The 13,642-nt window shown below is 51.2% G+C and overlaps 1 protein-coding gene across 1 annotated transcript in view; it reads right to left on the bottom strand.

Moving 5' to 3' along the window:
- Positions 1–344: 344 nt before the first annotated feature.
- SND1 (staphylococcal nuclease and tudor domain containing 1) overlaps positions 345–13,642 on the bottom strand; it is a 459,246-nt gene continuing 445,948 nt past the window's right edge. The window contains exon 25 of the transcript XR_005203511.1: positions 345–358. The gene's annotated coding sequence lies outside the window, so the exon portion shown is untranslated. The remainder of the gene's footprint in view (positions 359–13,642) is intronic.

The following is a 13,642-nucleotide window of genomic DNA, read 5'->3' as shown; positions in this document are numbered from 1 at the left end:
AATAAGAAAAAATAGGAAGAAAGAAGGTTGAATGAAAGAAATGTGAGCTTTACGGAATGTGTGCCACCTAGGCAAGAAGGCCGAGAAGAAGCAGGAGTGACAAGTGGGAAGACCACCTCCAGGCCTGAAATTCCCCGTGATGCTGCAGCTCCAGCCCTGCCCCTACCTGGGTGAGGAGCAGAGGGGTGGGCTGACACTTCGGGACCCCTGGGCAGCTCCTGGCAAACTCACATGCTTGTCTTCAGCTCTCCTGGCTTCATCTGGAGCCCTTTTCAAACCCAGGGCCTTCCCTGGGGATCCCAGGCCCCTAGCCTCCTACCCACCCTGAGTAGCTCCCCTACACAAACACGCACACACACTTTCTCTCTTTCTCTTTCTCCCCAGACATGGGTCTCATTCCCTTAGGTTTTCTTTTCTCAGCTTTTCAGATGATAGGGAACTAATCCTACCCACAAATTCAAACCAACTTGAGAACTAATGGCTGAAACTTAATGATCGCTAACAACAAAATGAGTCCATGAGGTTGGGGGGGAGTGTGTGTGTATTTTGCATTTTTGTGCAGCAGAGGCTTTAGCTCAAAGAAAGGAATCCCTGATGCTGGCAATGAGACATGTTTTTGGATGGTGGGGCTTTGTCAGAGCTCTGGATGTCTCGCATATGTTGGCCACACATGAACAGCTGCTGCAGGGTCGCCTCCAAGCAGCCCAGGCTGCCCTTTGCCCTACACTTATTGGGGCAGAGGCCTCTGTGGACCCACCTGGGAACAGGTCTCGGTGTATTAGCGTCTCAGACAGGTCGGGCTAGGTCACATTGACGTGCCTCAGGATCTATTTATTACTGTTTCCTCCTGTTTGCAGGATGAAACAGCTCAGTAACACGCCTGCCCAAGGTCACACACGGTACAGCTTCTTTGATGGGAGCCCAGGTGTGCTCTGTCTGTCGAGTCTAGGCTCTCTTTTTATTTAGGGGGTTGTTTATCCTTTTTCAATGCCATTCCGCGCCTCTCCCTCTCCTTTCAAAAGCCAACCAATCTAAAGTGTTTTGGTTTGTAAGAGTGCACAGTGGTGTGTGTGTGTGTGTGCTTGTGTTTGTTGCCTGTGTGTGCTATTTTTAATCTAGTTGAGTGGCTCAGAATTACAAATCTCTCACTCTCTTTCTTCCTCTTTCTACTTAGCACTGCTGTGAGCTCTTGCGTGTTCTGTGTGAACCACAGTTTGCTTCCTGATGCTGAGCCCCACGGTTTGCTTCTGTTGCATATGATCCAACCAGTCTCCCCAAAGTGGGTCCTCCATCTCCCACCACCTCAATAAATATTGCCATAGATGTCCCACCCTGTCCCCTTGTGAGAGCATGTGAGGAATTTGGGGGGAGGGGCACATGCCAAAAAGAGACACGTGGGACCTCAGGGTGGGCGTGGCCCCCGCTTGCCTCCGGACTGCTGTCTCACTTGCCACCACCCCATCTACACAGCCTCATTGAATTCTCTTCCACCATATCATGCAGGCTCCCTGGCCATGAAACAGAGCACAGTGTCATGTAAGACTGTTAGAGCTGACACTGAGTATAGGTTGTGGTGAGCCAAAAATGCACGAAGAGGAAGCCTACAAAGTTGCACTATAGGGACATAAAAATCACAGCCATTGGTGTACTGTTCTATTTTTGCCAAATGACCAGATTTTCCGATCATTCCCAATCTGCGCCTGTGCTGGCAGCCTCCGGTTTGCACATCCAGATCGACCCTCCACCCTGCTCTCTGTCCTGCAGGCAGATCGGCCTGGGCAGTGCCAGCAGGCTCCCTCCGTCTCTGGCTGCTGGCTGGTGATGGTTATAGAGAGGAACGGGCAAGGGACGAGGGCACAGTATGGAGAGTAGGGCTTTACTCCCCTCAAAACGTGTCTCGTTCACTTAGGCCTTCTTTGCTCAACTTTTCAGGTGACAGCCAGCCAGGTCACCTGCCTGGTGACCCTCACACAGCTCCTCTCAAAGGGTGCCATTAGCTGTGTCCACCCCCTGTGACTTCAGGCCTCTGGTGGTAACCACTGCTCTCTCTTGCTGGGCCTGGGTACTGTGCCATCTCTTGATTTCCCTAAATTCTGCCCTTACGCTTTTGTGCATATTCCTTTATTGAATGGAATGTGTCATCTGTTTACTACTGGACCCCTGACTGATGATACAGTGTCCAATATTTTGAAGGAATACATAAAATGATGGGCCAGACTACCTAATATTTAAGGACAGTTTTGGCACTAACATTTGGTAGTGTCTGAGGACAGCTACCATGTCCTGTAATATGCCTGTCTCAGTGCCCCCATCAGAAACATGACCTGGACTGGCACCTCCCCTCTACCACACACTTGTCTTCATACCTTCCCCTGTCTCACCTGCCCGCCTCCCCAGTACAGTGCCACACTCCACCCCACTTCAGCTCCCTGGATTGACCTCTGCCAGAGCTTTTAGCCTCCCTGCCTGCATCATGACTGTCATAAAATTGGGACAGGGTTGCAGGCTCCCAGAACAGAGCCTGGCCTGTAGCGGACCCATCTCCAGCAAGATGGAGTGCTTGCTGGCCCTAAGGTATTTTCTCTGAACCCACCAGGATCCTCCCTGGCCCAATGGAGACAGTGACCAGCATCTCTCTGGTACCTCTGACACCCCGTCCTGGACCCATGGCTTGTCCTACCTTTGGGAAGAGGCCAATGACAGAAACTGGAAGATGTGGTTGGAAGATCCTGGAGGGAGCGGCCAACAGGGTGGTTGGTAGGTGGTTGGAGGACTGACATTTTAATTGCATAATTATTTCCTCAGTAACACTGGTGCTGGGGGAGATGAGGCCTGCTGCCTACAGGATGGATGGTGTGAAGATGGGTGAGCTATATTTTCCCAGATAAAAGCACCAATTGCCTATAAACTCTGATTCTGCCTGATGTAAAAGCCACTTTATTGCACATCCAGAAATTACAACCCATATAAAAGCACATTATTGTGATGTAAAAATAGATTTTTATATAATTTTTTCATGCCACCACCTTGTAATTCCTCATTTCCAAGCACCCTGAGATTGCACTGAGGTTTATTTGTCTCTTTTAATTGTTTGCTATGGCATGCCAATTTATAGTAAGATATTCTCCCTGAGATCAGAGTGGGGCCGGGGCATAAATATCAGCTGTCACTTCATAGCAGGCAGGGTTGTGGGACACCCAAAATGCCATCAGACAACATCAGGTTCCATGCGACACCACAGATCGGGGTGGGGAGGACTCCAGTTTCAAGCTCACCTGAAGCCCTCCAGGAGGGGCTCCATCCCCTCCTTTCTGACCTGAAGGAAGATGCAGTGTATCCTGATGTCTCTGGCCCCCTGCCTGTAGGAATACAGCCAAGTAAAGCCAGGCTCTGGGCTGTGCTTAAGCCCCACTGGCCTGATCCATCTGGCTTAGGTGGCTGCCCCTAGTTCCTTTGTCGTATGAGAAGGACCCTATAAAGCTTCCCTTTCAGAACTTTGACCTTTTCCACATTGAATCTCTTTGCCTTGGTTTCCTTCCAGGCAGACAGCCATAGCAGCCTTACTTTGGGAGAGAGGAGTAAGTTTCCTCACCTGCAGAAAGCACTGCCCCTTGGTTACCCACTCAGTCATGATAGCTCCCTGCTGCCAAGAGCAAGACCCCATCTGTCTGGCCTTCCAGAGACTCCATCATCACTTATTGGGGGCAGAGAAGGGTCAATTTCCTGTTCTTGCAGCTTTGAAAGGTAGCTGCCTTGAGTGCAGCAGCATGGGCCAAACCAGGCAGCTTCTCCCCACTCCTCATCCCAGGGGAACCCTTGCCTGCCATTAGCTAACTTGCTGCCCTGAACCCGGTCCCGATTCCCAAGTCTGTACTGGACCAAGCTGGAGCACCTCTGTCTGCCATCCGAAAGCTAATGGACAGTGTCTCAGGGTGGACAGTGGTGGGCTCACAGCCTGGTGCTTTGTGGGTGTCTCTCCCACTGGCAATGCTGGGTGGGCCAGGTGAAGAATGAATGAATGAATGAATGTTTGATCAGTGGCTCCCAAACTTTAGCTTGCATCAGAATTACCTGCTGGGCTCTACAGAGCTTCTGTTCAGTAGATCTGGGGTGTGGCCCCCAAATCCGCATTTTTAACAAGTTCCCCAAAGGTGCTGATGCTGCTGTTCTTGGACTGGTACTTTGACCACCTCTGGCTTATATGATTCGTGTCTCTGTCACCCGGATGGAAGGGCGGATTATTGAGTTGTGTGTAGTGTAGACCAACAGGAGATGGAGAGCAATCCGGTGACTGTATCACTGTTTCTGAGAGAAGGGCGGGAGGTATGGGGGAAGGGGGAGGGTAAGAACAGGTGATCAGAAGTCCCCAGAGACCTGCGGGGTGAGGGACTGTAGAGGAACCAGGAGACTAAGCTCCGGGCGGAGAAGCAGTGGGCCTCTCTGGAGCGGGGGTGGCGGGAGCGCCGGCCACCCCAGGGAGCCTGGGCTTTCAGTACCCAGAGGCTGCGGTCTGAGCCTCCGCGTCTCCGAGCCCCCCAGAGGCAGCCCCCAGCGAAGTTAAGCGGCATCTGGCGGGTGGGCCCCGCCCCGCGGGACCCGCCTCCCGGACGCACCCTGAAGGGGTCCGGACGCCTCCCAGGATTGTTGAGGTCTCCAGCTGCGGCCCGGCCCGGTCTGCGAGCGGTGAAGGGTCCAGGACTGTGCAGCGCCCCCGATCCCGGGGCTCCTCTCAGCTCCACGGGGCGCGCACGCAGCACAGGAACCGCGATCGCCCCGCCAGCCGCGGGTCGGAGTCCCCACGAATTCAGCCGAGCGTTCGGGCTCTTTAGGGTGCGCGCCGAGGGGACCCCATGGTGGCCGCAGCGGCGCACAGCGGGGAGAAGGCTGCGGGGAGAAGGCTGCGGGCGGAGGGCGCGTGGTAGGAAGGCAGACCGCGGGTTCCAAACCCCGCCCTGCAACGAATGAGCCCTCCGACCTTGGCCACGTCGCTTCACCTCCTCGGCTCTCAGTGTCTTCGTCTGTAAAATGGGGGTGGGGACGATGATCTCCGGTTCTGAGGCTCTGGGGTTCTATGATGTGGAACGCACAGAGAAGCTCCTGCGCAAACCATTCAGGGCTCCCCTGACCTTTGCTCACAACCGGGCAGAGGGTGTCCTTGGAAGAACAGCCTCCGTCCTCCGGCCTTGGCTGCTTCCCCGACTGGCAGCACCCTCGCTGCCTGCGCTCGGCTACTCGGCCGCTCAACGCCCCGCCATGGCTGGGCCTCAGGGGGCGCGGTCTCCGGGCCAGGGGCGTGGTTGCTGGATCAGAGTCCCACCTTGGTCTGCGACCTTGGACCAGGGTATGACCCTGGACCACAGCAACCTGGCCGCAGGATACAGCATGTGATGTGCTTGGCACAGAGCCCGGCACAAGGGAAGAGCTCCGTGGATAAGGCCATTTGGAGAAGGGAGGCCCGCTTCGCCACCACTCAGCGCAGCATACGTATCTAATGTTTTTTTCAAAAAAGAACTAGGGGCCGGGGCTCACATCTGTAATCCTGGCACTTTGGGAGGCCGAGGCAGGCGGATCAGAGATCAGGAGATCGAGACCGTCCTGCTCAACGTGGTGAAACCCTGTCTCTACTAAAATACAAAAAAATGAGCTGGGCGTGGTGGCACGCGCCTGTAGTCCTAGCTACTTGGGAGGCTGGGGTAGAAGGATCGCTTGAACCCGGGAGGCGGAGGTTACAGTGAGCCGAGATTGCGCCACTGCACTCCAGCCTGGCAACTGAGCGAGACTCCATCTTAAAATAAAACAAAACTAAATAAAATAATTAGTAAAACTAGAGAAGCATCAACCTGGAGCAGTAGAGCTTAAGGGCTGCTCTTCTCCAACAAGTAAAGGCTGGCCACAGGTTCCCAGGCTCCTGTTCAGATCATGCCCTGCTTGGGCCTGGTGGGAAGGTGAGGAAGAACGGCCTCCAATCCTGGGACTTGAACTTTATTTCTCTGCCTGTCTCTGGGTTGGGCCTCATGCCCTCTGCCTGGACTCAGCTGCACTTTTAGCCATGCATTCATTAACTCATAGTGTATTGAATATTTGCTAATGATGGACACTATGCCTGTTTTCCAGAGGCTATCTGTAAAATGGGGGCAAAGGTCCTTCCCTGATGGGACCACCCATAGAGTGCTTAGCCCAGTGTGGGATCACACAGATCTTTAGCTGCCACTGACGTCATGATCATTTTGAGGGTGTAGTCTAGAGAGCCTACACTTCAGAGCATAGCACTGCCCGCACTCTATGTTGGCCCTGGAGCTCCTAGAGCAGAGATTCTCAACCAGCCCCAGCCCCAGGCCCAGCCCCAGGTCCAGGCCCTCCCCTCAGGCAGCTTATTCTGCAAAGCTGTGCCACGGTCTGGCTCCTTCCATTTCTGGCTCTGGGTAGCATGAGTCTTGTTTGCTCCCTGCCTCCAAACTCAGGCCTTGGTCAGACCTCCCAAGAGCCCTCTGTGGGACCCAGGTGGTTTCTCTACCTACCATCTCCTGCTGGGAGCCTCTGGCCTAAAAGGGCTGGGGAGGGGATAGCTCCTCAGGGTGATCTTGTGGCCCAAATCACCCCCTGGGAGCTGGATAGAAATGAAGATTCTTGGCCTTGCTCCATACTTACCGAAGAGGAATGTGCATTTTTTTTTTTTTTTTTTTTGAGATGGAGTTTCGCTCTTGTTGTCCAGACTAGAGTGCAATGGTGTGATCTTGGCTCATGGCAACCTCTGCCTCCTGGGTTCAAGTGATTCTCCTGCATCAGCCTCCCAAGTAGCTGCTATGCACCACCACACCAGGCGACCAGGCTAATTTTGTACTTTTTTAGTAGAGACGGGGTTTCTCCATGTTGGTCAGGCTGGTCTCGAACTCCTGACCTCTGGTGATCTGCCTGCCTCAGCCTCCCAAAGTGCTGGGATTACAGGTGTGAGCCACTGCGCCTGGCCGAGAATGTGCAATTCTAACAAGATCCCCAGATGATTCGCAAGCATGTTAAAGTTTGAGAAGCACTGATCCAGGGCCTACTGGCCTGGAAGGCACCAGAGGAAAATGGAAGCTTGGTCTTCAGGAAATGCCCATGGTCCAAGGAGCCACCTCCAGGTTCAGAGCCTTAGCTCTTCCTGCTTCTGGAGAACTCTTTGTCCCTGGCTTTAGCGGCCTCTCCCTCCCACCAAAAAATACGGGTCTCACTGAAGTTTACAAAGTTCAAGTATCTGCAGATAGTATCAGGGTAATTGACTGGTCAGCTGTGGGTCCCTCGTGCCCAGCACAGAGTAGGTGTTTAACTCTGTTTATGAATTGCAAAACGTTATTTGCAACTGGAACACAATAGCAGTAACAGGGTAAGAACTAATTTGGGCACCACTTCCTTGAGAAGGAGTTTCCAGCCCCCTCTGCAAGCAGAAGTGGACACCTGCTGTCAAGGATACTGTGGAAGTGCCCCCTACTTTGATGGAGTAAGATTCCTGTACCCTCTTCCCATGAAAGCACTGGCCCAGGATAGCAAATATATGGGACACACATGACCATCCCCCTTTCCCACACCCTTGGTAGACATTAATAATTGATTACAGCTGACTTTCTGGCATGACCCTAGAATCCTTGACTACAGGGCATCCCAGGGAGCCACTATCAATTGATCAGACATGGCACTATTTGTGATCTCTGCCTCAGGTCTCCCTCTGGGAGCTGCCCTCTACAGATCAGGCCAGATGAGACAAGGCCACTAGGCTAGTTCCCAAGGACATTCTCCTCCCTGCTAACCCCCAAGTGCATGTGCTACTGCACCTTGCGGATCCCCCTCTGGAAACGGCCCTCCCCAGCTGTTGAGGGAGCTCCAGACCCGTCTTTGCCCACACAGGTCCTTCTCACTAGGGGTCAAGGTCATGTTAAGTGGTTCATCATGATGGCCTCTGTGCAGCTCACGCCTTAACTCCTCACACCCTGTATAACTTGAAGTTAGGCACTCACCTCTTCTGCTTTGTCACCCTGTCAAATGGGAATGTCCCTAACAGTCATGCACTGTGTGCCACTCACACAATGGACATGAGGGTTTCAGTGGACATGAGGATGGCCTAGAAGGTGTCCCCACATCAGGGCTAACACTTCCTGCCTGGGATGATGCCCTTTGCCTGACCCTGGAAGTCTCCCTCTGCACAGCTCTGCCTGCTGGAACCTGTAACCCATCTTTCCCTGTTCACAGCCAGTGAGGCCTGTGTGCTGTGGTCCAGGAGGCAGGAGTGCAGCAGCTTAGCAGCTTTGATACTGGCTGCTCCTCCTGCAGCCAGGCCCCAGTAAACTCCATCTTGGGGCTTCCCATGGTGGGTGGGTGGGGTGCACAGCATCCTGTCCCCCAGGACTGCCCCTCCTCCACCCCACTCCCTGACCATGGTCCACTCAGCTGCAGCACAGGACTTTCTCCAGAATCACACCCACATCAGCAGGGAGGACTCATTTTCTGCTGCTGGTTATCAGGTCTGTGAATCAGAACCGGCTGCTCCAAGAGACACCTATGTACCTGCACCCATGCGCGCGCGCGCACACAAACACACACACACACACACACACACCCCAACTCCTACCATTAACTTTCTTCTTCTGCTGTCTAAATTCAGATTTCAGGTTCGAGGGAAAGCGTGTACGTGTAAGTTTTGGCTGGGCATGGTGTCCTCCATGCCAGGTGAGTATGGGCATATGTCCTCTCCCTAGTCCATGCAGCCAGGGGCTCTGTGCTCTTTGCTGCCGTAACTTCAGCACCCAAACGGTGCCTGGCACGACAGGTGCTCAATGCACATGGGCTGACCGCCTCAGCTACAGGACTCGTTCCAGGCCAGCAAGGTGAAGACTTGCCCTGGGTATGCATGCCTCCTGCCACCCACCACTCCACACCAGACAGCCAGAGACACAGGCCAGTCATCTCAGCCTCCCACCCCCCACCTCCTGACACCTTGGCTCCCTTTTGGCCTCAACCCCACAGGGCTCCCAAGAGCAGAGGGGTTCTTCCATGCCTGTATCCTCTCCCCTGAGTGATAACAGCAAACAGTAAACACAGAATCTGTGCTGGGGCTTGTGTAAAGGACTTTACAAATCTCTCTGTATTCCTTTACTTTTTATTTTTTAAATAAAAAAAAAAAAAGTAGAGGGCAGGTACAGTGGCTCACACCTGTAATCCCAGCACTTTGGGAGGCTGAGGTGGGTGGATCATGAGGTCAGGAGATCGAGATCAACACGGTGAAACCCTGTCTCTACTAAAATACAAAAAATTAGCTAGGCATGGTGGCAGGCACCAATAGTCCCAGCTGCTCAGGAGGCTGAGGCTGCAGAATCACTTGAACCTGGGAGGCAGAGGTTGCAGTGAGCTGATGTCACGCCACTGCACTCCAACCTGGGCAACAGGGCAAGAATCAATCTTAAAAAAAAAAAAAAAAAGAAGAAGAAAAAAAAGAAGAAAGAAAGAAAGAAAGAAGATGGGATCTCACTGTTACTCAGGCTGGTCTTGAATGCCTAGGCTCAAGCGATCCTCCCGCTTTGGTCTCCCAGTGCTGGGACTACAGGTGTGAGCCACTGTGCCTGGCCTCTGAATTCTTTTATCAACCCTGCGAGGTAGGAATTTTTATCTTTTATTCGTTTACAGATGAGGGAACTCCCTCAGAGAGGTTCATTAGCTCACTTGAGGCACTCGGCTAGGGTGTGGCACATGGGACTCAAGGTCAGCCTGTTTGCCTTCAGAACCATGTCCTCCACCACTGACTCCTTGAGATCAATCTCACAGCCAAGTTCTTGATCAGCACCAACTCGGCCTGATACTTACTATCAACTCAGTCTCTGAATGCAGCCTATGGTTCTGCAAGAAATTCTTTGAAACCCAAAATCCTGACGCCCTCCCTGGTCAGGTCCTGTCCTGACCATGTGTGAGGACAGGCTGGAGAGAGGCGGCCAACTGAGGCATGGTGGCTTCTGCAGTGGGCTGGAGGGAGGGCTTGGCTCCATCAATATCATTTCCTCTACTGTGAAATCTCTGAGGCCGAGACACTGCTGACCACAGGGGAGTAAAGCATTTGCGAAGCCAAAGAGAAGCATCATTTAGAATAACTGTAAGTAGCTTTGGCCTCTTCTCCTTTCACATAATTGGGAACACAAAATGTTAACACCACAGGATCTGTGCTGGACCTGTGGCATACATGTGGCTGCAGGAGACAGCGAAATTGCCCGAGTGGAGGGGAGCTGGCCTATCTCCCAGGCCCAGGAAGCCAGATGAGTCCTATAGATTGAGGCTGCCTACTCAATGATTGCATCAATGTCACCTGATCTGTGGCAGTGACTGGGCCCAGGGCCTAGAATAATGACTGGATTTAGCTGGGATAATAGGTCTGTATTGCCTGGCTGGACACAGCCAAGACCCTCAGGCAGCAGGGTGAGGGACCCTTGTCTCCTGCTGTCCTTGCCTAAGGCTCTGAGGCAGCTGTGAAGAGGCAGGGGAAGGGGCTCTGAAGCCCCATCCTACCTTGTGTCAGTTCAAGCCCCAGGCACAGGTGCTCTGGCAAATATACCTAGAGACTGTACGGTCCCATTATATCATCAGGACTATTTTAGGAAAAAAATGTCTTTTCTATCAGGGAGATTTCTGGGATGCTGATGTTCTATAGTTGATCCAAATGGTAGCTTCAGTATATAAATTTGCAAAAATCCACAAGTCATATGCTTAAGATCTGTGCTCTTCCTGTAAGTTACACCTCAATCTGAAAAGTGGGCAGGGGACCTTGAAGTCAGTGTCTTGTGCAGGCCTGGTCAGCTCTCCCTATCCCGTTGGCTGCTTTTTCCCAAAAGGATGTGGCTTCAGCTGGTCAGGGCCCAGGGGTTGGTGAGAACAAAGTCCTTAGTTCTTTGGCCACACACAGAACTAAGACTTGCAATGCAGAGAGCGTTCTCAGAAGGGCCCACCAGCCAGGAGAGGGCTTTGCTCAGTGAGTTCCCTCAACCAGACCCATTGTTTATCTGGTAAACTGTTGAAGCTGTCACCCTGTCCTCAAAACCTTTAACTCCCTGGAAGAGCTTTCTCCTTAGAATTCCCACACTTTATTAATAGCCATCTATGGACCCACCTCCCAGACCAAGACACAGAACATCCCCAGTCACTTATGTCCTCCCAACGTCCTTCCTTATCTCACCCCGGGGTCCCTCACCCCACCTGGAGGTGACCTCTATCCAGATTTCTGTTTATCATCCCTTTGCTTTTGTGTGTTATTACATATATGTAGAGTGTGCACATATATGGACACCCTACATATATGTAATGTATTTACTGTAGATAGTGTCAGCTTAAATTTGCAGTCCAAATGTCAGAATTTGCATTCCTTTTTGCTCTCAAAAACATCCCTATTTAAACAATAAATTAAATGATCACATAGATACATGCATATCTAAGCAATGCATTACTTGGTTTTGAGCTTTATAATAATGGTATTATATGGTATTATATGATATGGTATTATATGATTATATAATACTACATAATGGTATTATATGATATGAAGTTCTCTGAGATGTGCTTTATTCATTCAACATTATTTTTGAGATTTATCCTTGCTTTGTGTGGCCAGAGTTCATTCACTTCCACTGTTGAGTAATATTCCATTGTGCGAATACACCTTGTCATGCATGTAGTGCCCCATTTTTGTTTGTAGGAACAAAGTTGCAGCGCCCATTCTTGCATATGACTCCTGACGGGTTGTTCTTACACATGTGAGTAGCCCGTGGCCACAGAACCAGGAGGGAACTGCTGGGTCATGGGGCATGGCCATTGTCAACTTGACACGCTAAGGCCACAGCATTTGTACACATTGTCAACTTGACACGCTAAGGCCACAGCACATTTGTACACACATCAATTACATTAATCAGGTCTATCACCAGCATCTGTTGTTCTCAATAGACTGTGAGCCCCACGAGGACAGAGTTAACTCTCCCTTTTCCCCCAGCCCTTAGAACAGTGCCTGGAGCAGCTCAGGCAACACTAAATGTCTGAATGTTCACTGGGCTATGGATGGCTCAGGGCAGACTCATTCCCATCCTGAGAAAACAAACCTCAAAGATGTTGCTGCTGGCAGAGCCACAGGAGCAGCTGCATTTTTGCACGTGCCGGATTCTGCAATGGATCTGCACAAATCCAGGGCACTGTCAACATGCAGCGGCTAGAAATATTCTGCCTGCTTGAGGGCTCTGGGCCTGTGACAGGAGTCACTCCTCTGCCCTGTGCAATGACACCCTAGCTTCCTTCATCTGAACCGGGACCCCAGCTCACCCTGCAGGTCCCCGAGGGCCAGGCCTGCTGGGATGGACACCCTCCAAGGTGAAAGCCATGATGGAGAGAAAAATAAGAGGCCTGGGACCAGGAGACCTGTTTTCTATTCCTGGCCCTGCCATTAATAAAGTGGGTGACCTTGGGCAAGTCACTTTGTCTCCCTTCTCATCCTATAAAATGAGCCTGGACAGTGATAGCTAATTCTTGAACTTGAGAACTCATCAGAATCACCTAGGAAACTTGTTAAAGTGGATCCTCAGGCCCCGCCCCATGGGGACTGAGGTAATAGGTCGGTAGTGGCACCTAGATACACGTATATTTACACAACAGTGAATTTTAAAAAGACCACTAGAAACACTCATAAACGGTTAAGAAATTCAATAGTAGACAGAGATTATAATAAAAAGCAGTGCTCCTCATCCCTAGTGTGCTACCTACAGGCAACCACTTTTAATCATGTGTTTGATCTGATGGTTACTATCTTATTGCTAAATAATAAGCTAGTTCTTGTTTTATCAGACATTACCCATTGTCTTCCTGTTATGATAGATGAGGACTCGGCTCACTTACCTCCCCACTCCTAATATAGTTCTGGCATTATTTTTGGAAGCTGTATTTTAACAAGCATCCCAGGTGATTCTGATGTAGTTGGCCTGCCAGCCACACTTAGTGTCCAGTGGGACTTGGTAGAGACACCAAAGTGCTTATGGCCCATTTCTGAAGCCCCTGGTTCTGCTTGGCTTCTGGACTTGCTGGTAGGGCCTTTCCCTACCTCTGGAGGCTCAGAAAGGCTGGGCGCAGGGTCACATTGACAAACACACTGTTCTGGTATTGGTGGGGACAGAACTGCCTTGTCCTGTCATCTTGCTTCCCCTTCTCATTCGTGTCACCTTCTGCCCCCAGTTGCATAATTAGGATGAGCAGATTTCTCCTTTAGGGCCTGGCATAGCTCTGATCCTAGCAGACTGTTCGATGTCTGACTTCTAATAATCAAGGATTGGTGTATTCATACAATGGGCCACACAAAATGCACAAACTAAAATGAACCTAACCACATGGATGAATCTCATAGGTGTGCATCAGGCACATAAGAATACGTACGGTCTGGGTCCCCTTATGTAAGATGTAAAGCCATGCAGACCAAAAAANAAAAAAAAAAAAAAAAAAAAAAAAAAAAAAAAAAAAAAAAATCAACATAACAAACAAAATAGGCAAAAATCATCTACTGGGCTAGAAGTCAAGAGAGGTTAATTGTGGGGGTGAGAGTGGCTGTGGGGGAGCTCACGAGGGGCTGCTGATGCTCTTTTTTGGTGTGTGTGCT

This window comes from Cebus imitator, unplaced genomic scaffold (assembly GCF_001604975.1).
Source record: "Cebus imitator isolate Cc_AM_T3 unplaced genomic scaffold, Cebus_imitator-1.0 Scaffold219, whole genome shotgun sequence".
NCBI classification, from domain to species: domain Eukaryota; kingdom Metazoa; phylum Chordata; class Mammalia; order Primates; family Cebidae; genus Cebus; species Cebus imitator.
This window is presented reverse-complemented; position numbering and strand designations above follow the sequence as displayed.